The 12,716-nt window shown below is 41.4% G+C and overlaps 1 non-coding gene across 1 annotated transcript; it reads left to right on the forward strand.

The window, feature by feature from the left end:
* Positions 1–2,995: 2,995 nt before the first annotated feature.
* Positions 2,996–3,068, forward strand: Trnaa-ugc (transfer RNA alanine (anticodon UGC)). Its single transcript has one exon. It is a non-coding gene; the product is annotated as a tRNA-Ala (tRNA).
* The last annotated feature ends 9,648 nt before the right edge of the window (positions 3,069–12,716 follow it).

Consider the following 12,716-nt stretch of genomic DNA (forward strand, 5'->3'; position numbering starts at 1 on the left):
TTCCTCCACTGACTGGTCTGAAGTCTCACACCATCACCATGATGTGCTACATCCTTAAGGAACCATAGTAATCATAGGTTTGTCACTCTCTTGCCTGTCTCTAGAATGTCAGTTTCTTGATGGATATCTTATATGTCTTAGTCATGAATGAATCCACAGCCCAGTTCCTGGCACAAAGGCAGCCCTTAATGCTTATTTGTATAATGACTTAATGATGGGACCCTCCCTGCTAGGGCATAGTACATGTATCCACCAACCAAGGACTTTCTACTTCTTCTGCCATGGATGTTCCCTGCTGTCTGTCCAGTCTCCAAGCATCCTTCCTATTTGGGCAGGAAACCCAAATTAGGTGGGAGGCAGGACAGATAAAGACTTCAGCCACTGATGGGTATTGAATGGTTCCTTCTGAGAAGGTATTTTAAAATTCTACCCTCTGGTACCTGTGAAGGTGACCTTATTTGGAAATAAGATAATTGCAGATATAATTAGTTAAGATGAGATCATGCTGGAGAAGGGTGAGCCCTAATCCAGTAAGACCAGTGTCCTTTTGCCAAGACAGCCACGTGTGAGAGAGGACAGAGACAGACAGGCAGAATGCCCTGCAAAGACATGATGATTGACAACGGAGATGTCTGCCCTCCCTTGTTCACTGTGGCCTTATCTATAGTAGTCAGGACAGGGAGGCAACCTAAACGTCCATATTGGATAGAGAAAATGGTGAATGGATAGAGAAAATACGCTACATATACAAAAGGGATTACTTGAGAAACAAAAAACACAAACAAAAAAAAATCCTGTTCTTGACAATATGGGAAAACCTTGAGGACATTGAGTTGAGTGCCACAAGTCAGGCACAGGCAGATGAGATACCATCTGACCTCGTCTGTATGCAGAACCTGAAAGAGTCAGAATCCTAGAGAGTCAAGTGGTGGTTACCAGGACTGGGGCATGGGAGACTCTGGGACACGTTGGTGAAAGCACTTGAGGAGCAAGTTCACAAGATACACCGTCCAACAAACTGGTAGAGTTAATAACAATATATTGCAAACTTGAAAATGAATAAGAGGATAGATTTTTAAGTATACTCACCACCAAAAATGTGAGGTAATGTATATTTTCAATAACTTGATTAGTTACTCCACAATGTATTATATGTATATCAAAACACCATATTGTATCTTAAAAGAATATAGCTGTCTCTCTCTGTGTCTGTATAGGAATGGCTTCAAGAATCCCTCAGATACCAAGATTTGAGAATGCCCTTATATAAGATGGCATAGATTTGCACATAACCTACACACTTCCTCCCATAGACTTTAAATCATCACTAGAGAACTTATAATTCCTCACACAATATAAATGCTATATATATAGTTGTTATACTGTATCCTTTAGGGAATAATGACAGGAAAGAAAGTCTGTACATGTTCAGAATAGCCAATATAAGCAACAATGTAATATTCTAATATAGTTATGTCTTTACATGGTCATGTTAATTTGTTTTATTTTTATTTTATTATATGTGTCTTTATTTTAAATATTTATTTATTTTTGAGATGGCATTTCACTATGTTGCTCAGGTTGGTCTTAGACTCCTGGGCTCAAGTGATCCTCCTGCCTCAGCCTCCTGTGTAGCTCTAGCTTTATGGGCACACACCACCAAGCTTGGTGAGTGTTTTAGCCCATTTTCTATTACTTGAAACTTAAGCCCTACCCAGCTTAAGTTTTTTATTTAAAAAAATATTTTAATTTTATTAGCTATTTAAATTAGTTTATAAAAAATTGACAGAGCATTGAGCATAGTCACCAACAAAATAGTGCTTTAAATATGTGGTTGGTTGAATCTGCAGATGCAGAATCTGTGGATATGGAATCCACAGACGTGGAGGAGTGAGTGTATACATTTTTTATTTCTCAATCACACACACACACACACACAAATAAGCATAGGATGTGAGGACTGGAGTGAGTGCAGGATGGAGGATCTACAGACGGAGGAATGCCAAGAGTTCCTGGGCCACCAGAAGCTGGAAGAGGTGAAGAAGGGTCCTCCCCAGGATTCTTTGGAGATAGCTTGCCAACATCCCCATTTTTCTACTTTCTGCCTCCAGAACTGTGTGAGAGTAAATTCTTGTTGCTGTCGGCCAGCCAGATTGCAGTCATTTGTTACAGTGGTCCTAGGAGGTGCTTATATTAATAATGGCATCTGCCCCTTTAGTCTGGGGTCCACTACCTACACCTGCTCCCTCTCTGCATGAGGTCCCTCTTCTCTATGCTCAGCCATTTTCTCTCCTGATTGTCTGAAGCTCATCTTCAAATTTCCTAATTTCCCACCTTATGCTAAGCTTACCAGGTCTCCTGAGGCAGGGAACCCATTGATATGGTCCACAAAGATCTGTCTCCTGGGATGCAGAGTAGGTGTGAGAAAAATGGATTGTGAACTTGAGGGTCAAACCGGAGAACAAAGAATCTCAATCTGTTGGTCTGTCTGTCTCTCTTTTCTGTCTGCTGAGACTCAAACCCAGGGTCTTGCACCTGCTACACAAGTGCTCAATCACTGAGGCACATTCTCAGTCCTCTCTTTCTTAATGGATTGAATGAGTGAGTGTTTTGAAAAATACAATGTCCTCTCCATATCCTTGGGTTCTGCACCTGCAGATTCAATCAACCTGAGGTCGGGGAAAATGCAAAGCCAAACAAACAAACAAACAAACAAACAAACAAACAAACCCTCTGTATGTCTGCATAGTTAAAAACGGAATATTATGCAGCCACGAAAGAATGAAATCCTGAGGTTCGCAACAACCTGGATGAGCCTGTAGGATTTTAAGTGAAATTTTAAGTGATATAAACCAGGCACAGAAAGGTAAATATTGCATGATCTTTATCATGTGCACAATCTAAAACAGTTGAGCTTGAAAAGGTGGAGAATAGAATGAGGGCTACCAAGGTCTGGGTGGTTAGTGGGAAGGGAAAGAAGGGAGATGTTGGGGGCTGGGATGTAGCTCAGTTGGTAGAGTGTTTGCCTTGCATGCACAAGGCCCTGGGTTCAATCCCCAGCACCACACACACACACACACACAATTTAGGAAGGGACATGTTGGCTGAAGTCTACATGATTATGTCAGATAAGAGATCTGCATTTCAGGAGATCTATCATACAGCAAGATAACTATAGTTAGTGGTAATTGAAGAGAGTGAGTGTTAAGTGCTTTTGCATGCACAGAGGATAACTGTGTGAGGTGATAAATTTGTTACTTAGTTAACATTTTTAGTCATTCCACAATGTTAAAACAGTCATCCTTCCATATCAGCAGGTTAAACCAATCTTGAATAGAAAATGTTTTTAAAAAATTGCATCTGAACATGTACAGAGCTATTCCTTGCCATTAGTCCCTAAATAATTCACATCATTTGTATTCTACTGGCATTCTAAGCCATCTGGAGATGGTTCCAAGTCTATGGCAGGATGCACATAGTTCCATGCAAATCTTTTGCCATTTTATGTAAAGGACTCTAGCATCTGTGGGTTTTAGTGTCCTCAGGGCCCTGGAGTCAGTCCCCTTCAAATGCTGAGAGATGACTATATTTATTGAACACCTGCTCTGTGTCAGGCACGGAGCTAAGAATGTGAAGAGGAGGGTGATGAGACAAAGTCCCTGGCCTCCTGGGGCTTCTCACTGGGGAGACAGGGGATGGAAAACCAAAGATCCCTTCAGGATCTTGTCGGGTAGAGACAACTTCTTACCGTGCATGGAGTCACCGTCATTGTCAGGATAACACACTGGCCAAATGGGATAATTCTAATGGTTTTACTTTGGTAAAATAGGCATAGCATGAAATTTATAATTTCATCCATTTTGAAGGCTATGGTTCAATGCATTAGGCACAGTCACACTGTTGTACAGACATTACCACTGTCCATCTTCCCCAACGAACCTCTACCCATCAATCAACAACTCCCTGTTCTCCCCCCACCCCCCAGTCTCTGGGAACTCCTGTTCTTTCGTATCTGGCTTCTTTCACTTGACATACCGTCCTCCAGGGTGACTTCCTTCTCTTCTTCCCCACCCCCCCTTCCATCCTGCTCCTCCTCTTCTCATTTCTCTTCCTCCTCTCCTTCCTTCTTAGGGTCAGATGCATGGAGAGGGTCTGGGGCTAGAGTTGGCCTGGGGTGCAGAGAGAGAGGGGAACCAGTTCTCAGCTGGAGTTCAGAGTTCAGAGTGAGGGGAAGTGAACACTCCATAAGGGGTCCTTTGCAGGGGTCCACGAAGACCACCAACATGCAGGTGGATGAACAGCCACCTTCTCTGGGATGGCTGAGAGTCCCAGTATCACCTCGAACTTCATCCATGTTGTAGCATGTAGGCATGATTCTAATGTTGACCTAGGAAACACATTCTCCCCCAGCAAAACAATCCATCAACATGTTAATGATGATTATGAATCACCACTAAAGATTTGGATAATATTTTTGGTTTCCTTTTATACTTTATGCATTTAATTTTTTTTTCTGTATAAACACAAATGACCTTGATAATGAAGAAAAGTTTTAAAAACCTGTACCTCTGCTGAGCGCCAAGGCACATGCCTGTAATCCCAGTGGCTTGGGAGGCTGAGGCTGGAGGATTGCAAGTTCAAAGCCAGCCTCAGCAAAAGTGATAAGCTAAGCAACTCAGTGAGACCCTGTCTCTAAATAAAATACAAAAATAGGGCTGGGCATGTGGCTCAGTGGTCAAGTGCCTCTGAGTTCCCCCTAATGCCACCCCCCAAAAAAACACCTCTCTACCTCTCACCCCCTCTGTATTCTCTGTCAATCATGTGTCTCTTCAGTGTCTTCAAGTCCTGGGCCTACCATCGAGGACACTTCTATTACTATACTATGATGTCTTTCCTTTTTAATGCAAAGTTTTATCTTTGTTCACATTTAAGTAATGTGACACAATTATTTACATCAATGCTGGGTGTTTGCCATTTAAAACTTGCAATTTGTTTTTAAATTGAAAGACAAAATTAATTATGTTTATCATATACAACACGATATTTTGAAGTGTATGTACATTGTGGAATAACCAAACCTAGCTAAGTAACATGCATTTCCTCACATAGTTATTATTTCAGTGGCAAGACACTGTTATGTCCAATATCTAACATTTTTCAAGAAAACAACATATTATACAACATCTATAGTTGACATTTGGTACAATAGGTCTCTTGAACCTATTCTTCCTGTCTAACTGAAAATTCACATGCTTTGTCCAATCTCTCCCTGCCCTTGACCACCACAGTCATTTGTAAACACTTTCTACCCTCAATTCCTATAAGATCAACTTTTTTGGCTTCCATATATGAGTGAGGTCATGTGGTATTTGTCTTTCTGGGTCTAGCTTATTGAATTTAGCAAAACATTCACCCACATTGTTGCAAATGACAGAATTTTCTTCTTTTCAGAGGCTGAGTAGTATCCTGTTGTGACTGGGCAGGTGTGCCTCAGAGATCTTGGGAGTTTGGTGCCAGGCCCTTGTAATAAAGCAGATGTCACAATAAAGTGACTCATATGAATTTTTTGGTTTCCCAGTACATATAAAAGTTAGGTTTACATTGTACTGTGGTTTTTAAAGTGTGTATCATGTCTAAAGAAAGCAAGGAGCCTAATTTAATTAAAGGATACTTTATGAGAACAGTGCTAATGATCACCTGAGTGCTGAATAAACACTGCAGCTCCACTTTCCTCCATCCCTCTGACCTTCTGCAGGGCCTTCCCATGGTTGAACCCAGCCAGAAGCCAGAGGACAAGGGAGCATGTGGGTGTGGTCCCTGAGGGCCAATGCACTGGACACTGGCTGAGGGGAGGATGGCTGGCATGTCCCTGGAGGTCATGTGGCAGTCCCCAGCACCATGTGAAGACCTACTCTGAGTGGGGGGGCCAGGCTTCCTACCTGACTCAGTACAATGCTGGGCACAAAGTAAGTGTTAATATATTTTGAATAATCTCGAAAAGAGATACACTTTAAGACGATTTTGTGTGTTTTCCTCATATATAACATGAGGTTTTGGAGTACACATTGTTTCCTTGATATTCAAATGCCGCAGTCTGGCTGGGCACAATTCAGGAGCCACTTGTCAAAAGAAACGAACTTTATTTTTAGAACCACACACTCCAAACAAAACAGCTCCTCAGGAAAAACCCTCAGAGCCCAACTGCCACCACCGGCTTCCCACAAGCCTCTCAACAAGCCTCCCCCCCAATGCGGCGATGCTCTTGAGGCCGATTGGCTGGGTCGCATGGGCGGAGCCAAAAAAGTCCCCCAATGAGCAGCTCCAAAGTCTGAAAGGGCCGGGAAACAGCCCAATGAGCATCACCGCAGAGGAGCCAATCAGCTAGATGTTGCTGGGGCCCCTGTGAGCCAATCATCAGCTGGTGGTCTGAAAGTTTGCTGGGGCCCCTTGGGCTGTGGCTCTCAACATTCAACATTCAAAGGGATTGGTTCCAGAAACCCCCAGTGAACACCAACATGCAAGGAGGCTCAGGTCCTGTGTGTAAAATGGCATAGTATTTCCATAGAACCTACACACATGTTGGCATTAATGGCTAATTTCATTATTTATAGCTGATAGACTGATTTTTAAAAATATGTCAAATATACATGACATAAGGTGTTCAAAAGTAGACAATTCAGTGACAGTACATTCATGATGCCATGCAGCCACCACCTCTATCTAGTTCTAGAACATTCCATTACCCCAAAAGGAAACCCTGCCACTCCCCTTCCCTCCCACCTCCATTCCCTGGCAAACAGTGTTTATAAATTGACCTGTTCTGAATATTTCATATAAATATAAATGGAGACAGAACTTAGAGGGATACTTTGCCTTTCATCTCTTACATACCCCTTTTCTTCTTCCCTGAAATTCTGCTTCTGTTTTCAGACACTCGGGTCATGGCAGGGTGGGTGGAAATCAGGGGAGGGAGGCCTGGCCCTCCTCCCCTCTCCTTTGCTCCCTCTGGGGCCCTGGGAATGGTGGGGAAGCTGCAAGCCTGTAATGAGACCCCCCTTCTCCCTTAATGACTCTGGGGGCTTCGGGGATGCCGCAGGCCAGCTCTGTCCTAATTAATTGATAGAGAGTGTTTCCCACAGAGGAATTAGCCTCGATTCTTCTGTCTCAACCTTCTCTTGGCTGAGCCCGTGTTCAGGCTCCACCTTGCTGCCAAGGAAGTCATCTGGGACAGCCAAGGATGTTCCGTCGGAGCTGGGCCAGAGCTGGAGCAGATGGTTAGAGTGGACCTGGGGTGGTCGAAGCTTTGAGGCACACAGACTTGGACTCAAATCCTGGCCCCACCATGTATTAACCCGTGACCTGCCATTTAACATCTTTGAGCCTCTTCTGTATCTGTAAAAGGAAGATAGTATCTTTAACCTGAACAAGAGATTCGCAGGGCCCAGGTGAGAGTGAGATACTTGCTTGTTGTGCAATATATCAGGGAGTATTCCTGCACTGAGCATTTAGCTAAATAATAATCCAGTGTTAGTAATTGTAAAAAAAAAAAAAAACCCTGCAAATTAATGTAAAAAACCCCGTGATGAACAGGATATCAGGAAGTTAAAGGCAGAATCAGTAACAGTGTCCAGCCAAGTCATAAAGGCAGAGGAAAAATCAGGAATTCCAAGCTTTCCTTTATTTAATACGTCAAAATTTTGTTCATTGTGACTTTTTTCTATACTCATTTTGATGCATTGACTCTAATACTGAATATGATGGAGGTGATATTTTTGGTAAACACAGGGGGTCTGTGTTTACCAAGTTTGCAATATTTAAAAATATTGCATTGAAATATAATTTATTTTAAATGTTGAATTTTAGGGCACTTCCTGACTTTGGTTTTATTGAGGTGAGAGTCACATCACATAAAACGCATCATTTCAAAGAGTGTGACTTCTTGGCATTTAGTACAATTCACAATGTTGGCCGGGTGTAGAGGTGCACACCTGTAATCCCTGCGGCTCTGGGAAGCTGAGGCAGGAGGATCACAAGTTCAAGGCTAGCCTGGGTGACTTAGTGAGATCCTGTTTCAAAATAAAAAATAAAAAGGGCTGGGGATGTGGCTCAGTGGTAAAGTGCCCCTGGGTTCAATCCCCAGTACTGGAAAAAATCACAATGTTGTTGAATTGCCACCCCTAATTCATCACCTGGAAGGCACCTGTCCCCCTTTTTCCTCCACCTTTCCTGAACATTTCAGACAAATAGAATCATGTACTAAGTGGCTGTCTTGTGTCTGTCTTTTTTCACTGAGTGTACTTTGTTGTAAGGTATGTATTTTTTTAATTTAATTTTATTTCAAATGACAGATAAATTTGTGTGCTTTTATTATGCATAACATGGTGTTTTAAATTTATATATGCATTGTGAAATGGCTAAATATATAATCAACATATGCATTACCTCACAAAGTTATCATTTTTGTAGTGCAAACTCTGAAGGTGTCTACTCTTTCAGCATTTTTCGAGAATGCAATATATTGTTATTTACTATAGTCACCATGTTGTATACTGGATGTCTTGAACTCACACCTTTGGCCTAAGTGAAATCTTTTGGTGCCTTTTAACCAACATCCCAATTTCCCTCTCCTCCAGCCCCTGGCAACTCCTATTCTATTCTCTGCTTCAATGAGTTGGACTTTTTCAGATTCCACAGAGGAGTGGAATATGTGGTTCTTAAATATTTCTGTGTCTGGCCCCACCATGTATTAACCTGTGACCAGAAGGAAAAACCAGGAATTCCAATTGGGTTTGTTTTTTGAGCACAATGTGGAGGTTTATCTGTTGTGACATGAGATCAGTGCTGTCCCCATATGATTTCCACCAGGTTATTGTACTTAATCTAACAGCCTCCAGGTTCATCCTGTTGTCAAAGGACAGTAGTATACCATGTGCATTTATATATATGTATTCCATTTATATGTAAACATTACATGTTCTTCATCCATACCTGTTGATGGATCCTCAGTTGCTTCCTCCTCTTGGCTATTGTGAATGACGCTTTAATGAATGTGCAGATGCAGAGATCTCTTTGAGGTGCGTTGTGTCTGGCTTCTGTCACTGATCACAATGTTTCCTAAATTTCCTTTGGTTTTATACCCAGTGGTGGGAGTGCTGGGCCCTGTGATAATTCTCTTTTTAACTTTTTGTGGAATCTCCATACTGTTTTTCCATAATGAATTCCCACAGCAGAGCTCAAGGCTTCTCTTCTCTCCACACCTTCACTGGCACTTGGTACCTTTTGTCTTTGATGCCAACCATTCCAACAGGCACAAGGGGTGAAATGTCACCGTGGTTGATTTGCATTTCTCTTATGACCAGTGTTGGTGAGTATTCTTTCATGAACCCATTGACCTTTTGTATGTGTAAATGTATTGAGAAATGTCTTTTAAAGTCCTTTGTCCATTTTTTTACTGGGTGTTTGTTCTGAGCACATGTGGAGGTTTATCTGTTGTGACCTGAGAGCAGTGCTGTCCCCATACATTTTCCACCAGGACCTGGCACCTTGCTTGTCTCACACTCCCCAGAGTTCCGAGAATCACAGCGAATAATTTATGGATCCCTTCTGATGTGCCTGCTTTAACCCTCTCTACAGCTGGGAGGGGTAATTCCTACCACTGTCATTGGATAGGTGAGGAAACTGCGGCTTAGAGGAATTAAACAACCTGCCAGAAGCTTACAAAGCTTAAAGATCAGGAGAACTGCAAGGTCAAAACAACTTTAACAGTAATCAATGTATGCACAGGTGCAAATGCAAGGGCGAATGACAATTTCTAGCATCTAAGCATGAATTGAGGAGGTGGCACCATGCTTTATTAGGAGTCACTGTGATCTTTATTGTCACATGCTCACAGTTTAAAAAAAATCTAGCTTTTTTGGTGGGTTACTGAGGATTAAACCCAGGGGTGCTTACCACTAAACCACATTCCCAGCACTTTTAATATTTTATTTAGACACAGGGTCTCACTGAGTTGCTTAGGGCCTCGCTAAGTTGCTGAGGTGGGCTTTGAACTCATGATCCTCCTGCCTCAGCCTCCGGAGCTGCTAGGATTACGGGTGTGTGCCACTGTGTCCAGCTTGCCTGCTTTCAATTTTTATGGTTATATGCCCAGAAGTGGAATTTGGATCATATGGTAGTTTTAAGATAAATATTTATCTTATGGTACTGGGGATTGAACCCAGGGCCTTGCACATGTGAGGATATGGATTTCCCTGATGGTTAAATGATACAGAACATTATTTGTCTATTTGTTGGCTATTTGTACTTCTTTTAAGAACTATCTTTTCAGATGATTTGTTGTTTTTGTTGTTGTTTTTATTTATTTTTTTATGGTGCTGGGATGGAACCCAGAGCCCCTGAGACTAAGTGCTGTACTTAAGGGTGTTTGGGATTTAATCCAGGGGTGCTCTACCACTGAGCTACATTCCCAGCCCTGTGGTTAATTTTTGGAGTTTCTTATGTATTCTGGTGTCAGATGACTAGCTGGCCAAGTTTTCCCCCTATTCTGTAGATGGTCTCTTTACTCTGTTGATTGTTTCCTTTGCTGTGCTGAAGCTTTTTGGTTTGATGTCATCCCATTCGTCAATTTTGTTCTTTGTCTACTGTGAGAAATACCACGCTTCATGAACCCTGTTAATACATACAATTAACACAGGTTAACAAAACATTTTTAAAAAGACAGCTTTGCTTTGGCATGTATTTGATGAAGCAATAGAGTTATTAATTTTATGAAGTCTCAACTCTAAGTGTGTGTCTTTTTAATATCCTGGTGGTGAAATATGAAGCCCACTCTGAGGCACCGCTGCAGTGGTATTCAGAAGAACCTCGTGTGACTGTCCAAACTGCAAGCGGAAGGGGTGTGGTTCAGTGACAGGGCACTTGCCTAGCATGTGCAAGGCCCTGGATTTGAGCCCCAGCACCAGCTATGACAAAAAAAAAAGGGGGGGGGGTTGGGGTTGTGGCTCAGTGGTAGAGCACTTGCCTAGCACATGTGAGGCATTAGGTTTGATTCTAAAATAAAGGTATTGTGTCCATTTACAACTAACAATATTTAAAATAAATAAATAAAAACAACAGAAAAAAACTGCGAGCTGAACTAACCATGTTGTTATGGGATACAATTTTTAGAGAGACAAACCTTGGTTTTTCATGGATATTTGGTAGACATTTTTACAAAACTGAAAAGCATGTTTCTGTCCCTTCAAGAAAAACAACTGGCAATTTTTGTTGTCAATAATATAATATGAGCCTTTAAGTGATTGATATTGAATAATGAGATGTGCATGGGTAAAGATGTGTTTAGTAGACTTTAATGTTAATATAGCACAAAAAGTTTAGATTCCGCATTGTAACTGTCCTTTAAGAAACTAAAATTTGAAGGGTTTTAGTGTAGTTTTGAATAATAGCCACAATCACTTGAAAAGCTGATTAAAATACTCTGCCTGGGCTTGCGGGTGCAGCTCAGTGGTAGGGTGCTTGTCTGTCCAGCATGTGCGAGGCACTGGGTTTGATCCCTAGTACAGAAAAAGCAACAAAATACATTCTTCCCTTTCTCAACTACTATCTGTGTGAGGCTGAACTTTCTCCTTGTACTTCAAACAAAATAACATGCCACCACAGATTCAGTGCAGAAGTGGATTCAGTCAAGTTCTCATTATTCACAGTGGTTATGTTTTATAAAGTTGCTGTGAATATTGAATTAGCAAACACTGAGTTAACGAATACTGAATCATTACTCCTAGGGGGAATCTCAGGGTTAGATTTCTATGAGCCCCTGTTCACAACATTTTTGTCAACTGATGAATAAAACTTATTTTATGTATGTTTCTAATTAAAGAAAGTTTATTGAACATATATTGTTCATTCTTTAAAACTGGCTGGTGGCCAAGAACACTACAATTTATATCTAAGTGAAGCTCATCAAGCACATGTATTTTCTCTGTAAGAAAAAATGTAACAAGAAAAAATGCCTAACACTGAGAAATATTAGCCAGCACTTCAATACTATGCTTGGGGCCATTTTAGTTTATTTTTTTTGGTACTAGGGATTGAACTCAGGGACACTCAACCACTGAGCCAAATCCCTAGCCCTGTTGTATTTTATTTAGAGACAGGGTCTTGCTGAGTTGCTGAGCACCTTGCCGTTGCTGAGGTTGCCTTGAACTCTGGATTCTCCTGCCTCAGCCTCCAGAGCAGCTGGGATTACAGGCCTGTTCCACTGTGCTTGCTTGGGGCCATTTTAAACAGCAAAGTCAATGAAATGCACAAAAACTTGAAAGAATGTGGTGCTAAGTAGACCACAAGACACTTGTTCACAGCATGAGCTTAAGCAAAACAATAATACTGCCCTGTTCAACCTTAGCTAGAAACATTTGCATGGAGCAGCTCATCCATATCATCATATCTACTACTACCTGCCCCCCCCCCTACACGTTTCAGGATAACAGTGAAGGCTTCACGGATATTGATCTTGGGGTTACAAATAATTTTTAGCAAATAGATAAATTTGCACATTCACCATCTGTGAGTAATTAAGATCAACCTTATGGCAAGTTCTCTTTCTATATAGCTAGACATTAAAGCACTTTGAAAAAGTGTAAATGTCTCTCTTCTCATTATTATTATTCTAGTTTTGGAATATTTTTTCACAAAAATGTGATTCTTTTTTTTGAGAGAGA

This window comes from Marmota monax, unplaced genomic scaffold, assembly GCF_021218885.2.
Source record: "Marmota monax isolate L192 unplaced genomic scaffold, Marmota_monax_Labrador192_F-V1.1 WCK01_AAM20220418_F8-fsc00021, whole genome shotgun sequence".
NCBI classification, from domain to species: domain Eukaryota; kingdom Metazoa; phylum Chordata; class Mammalia; order Rodentia; family Sciuridae; genus Marmota; species Marmota monax.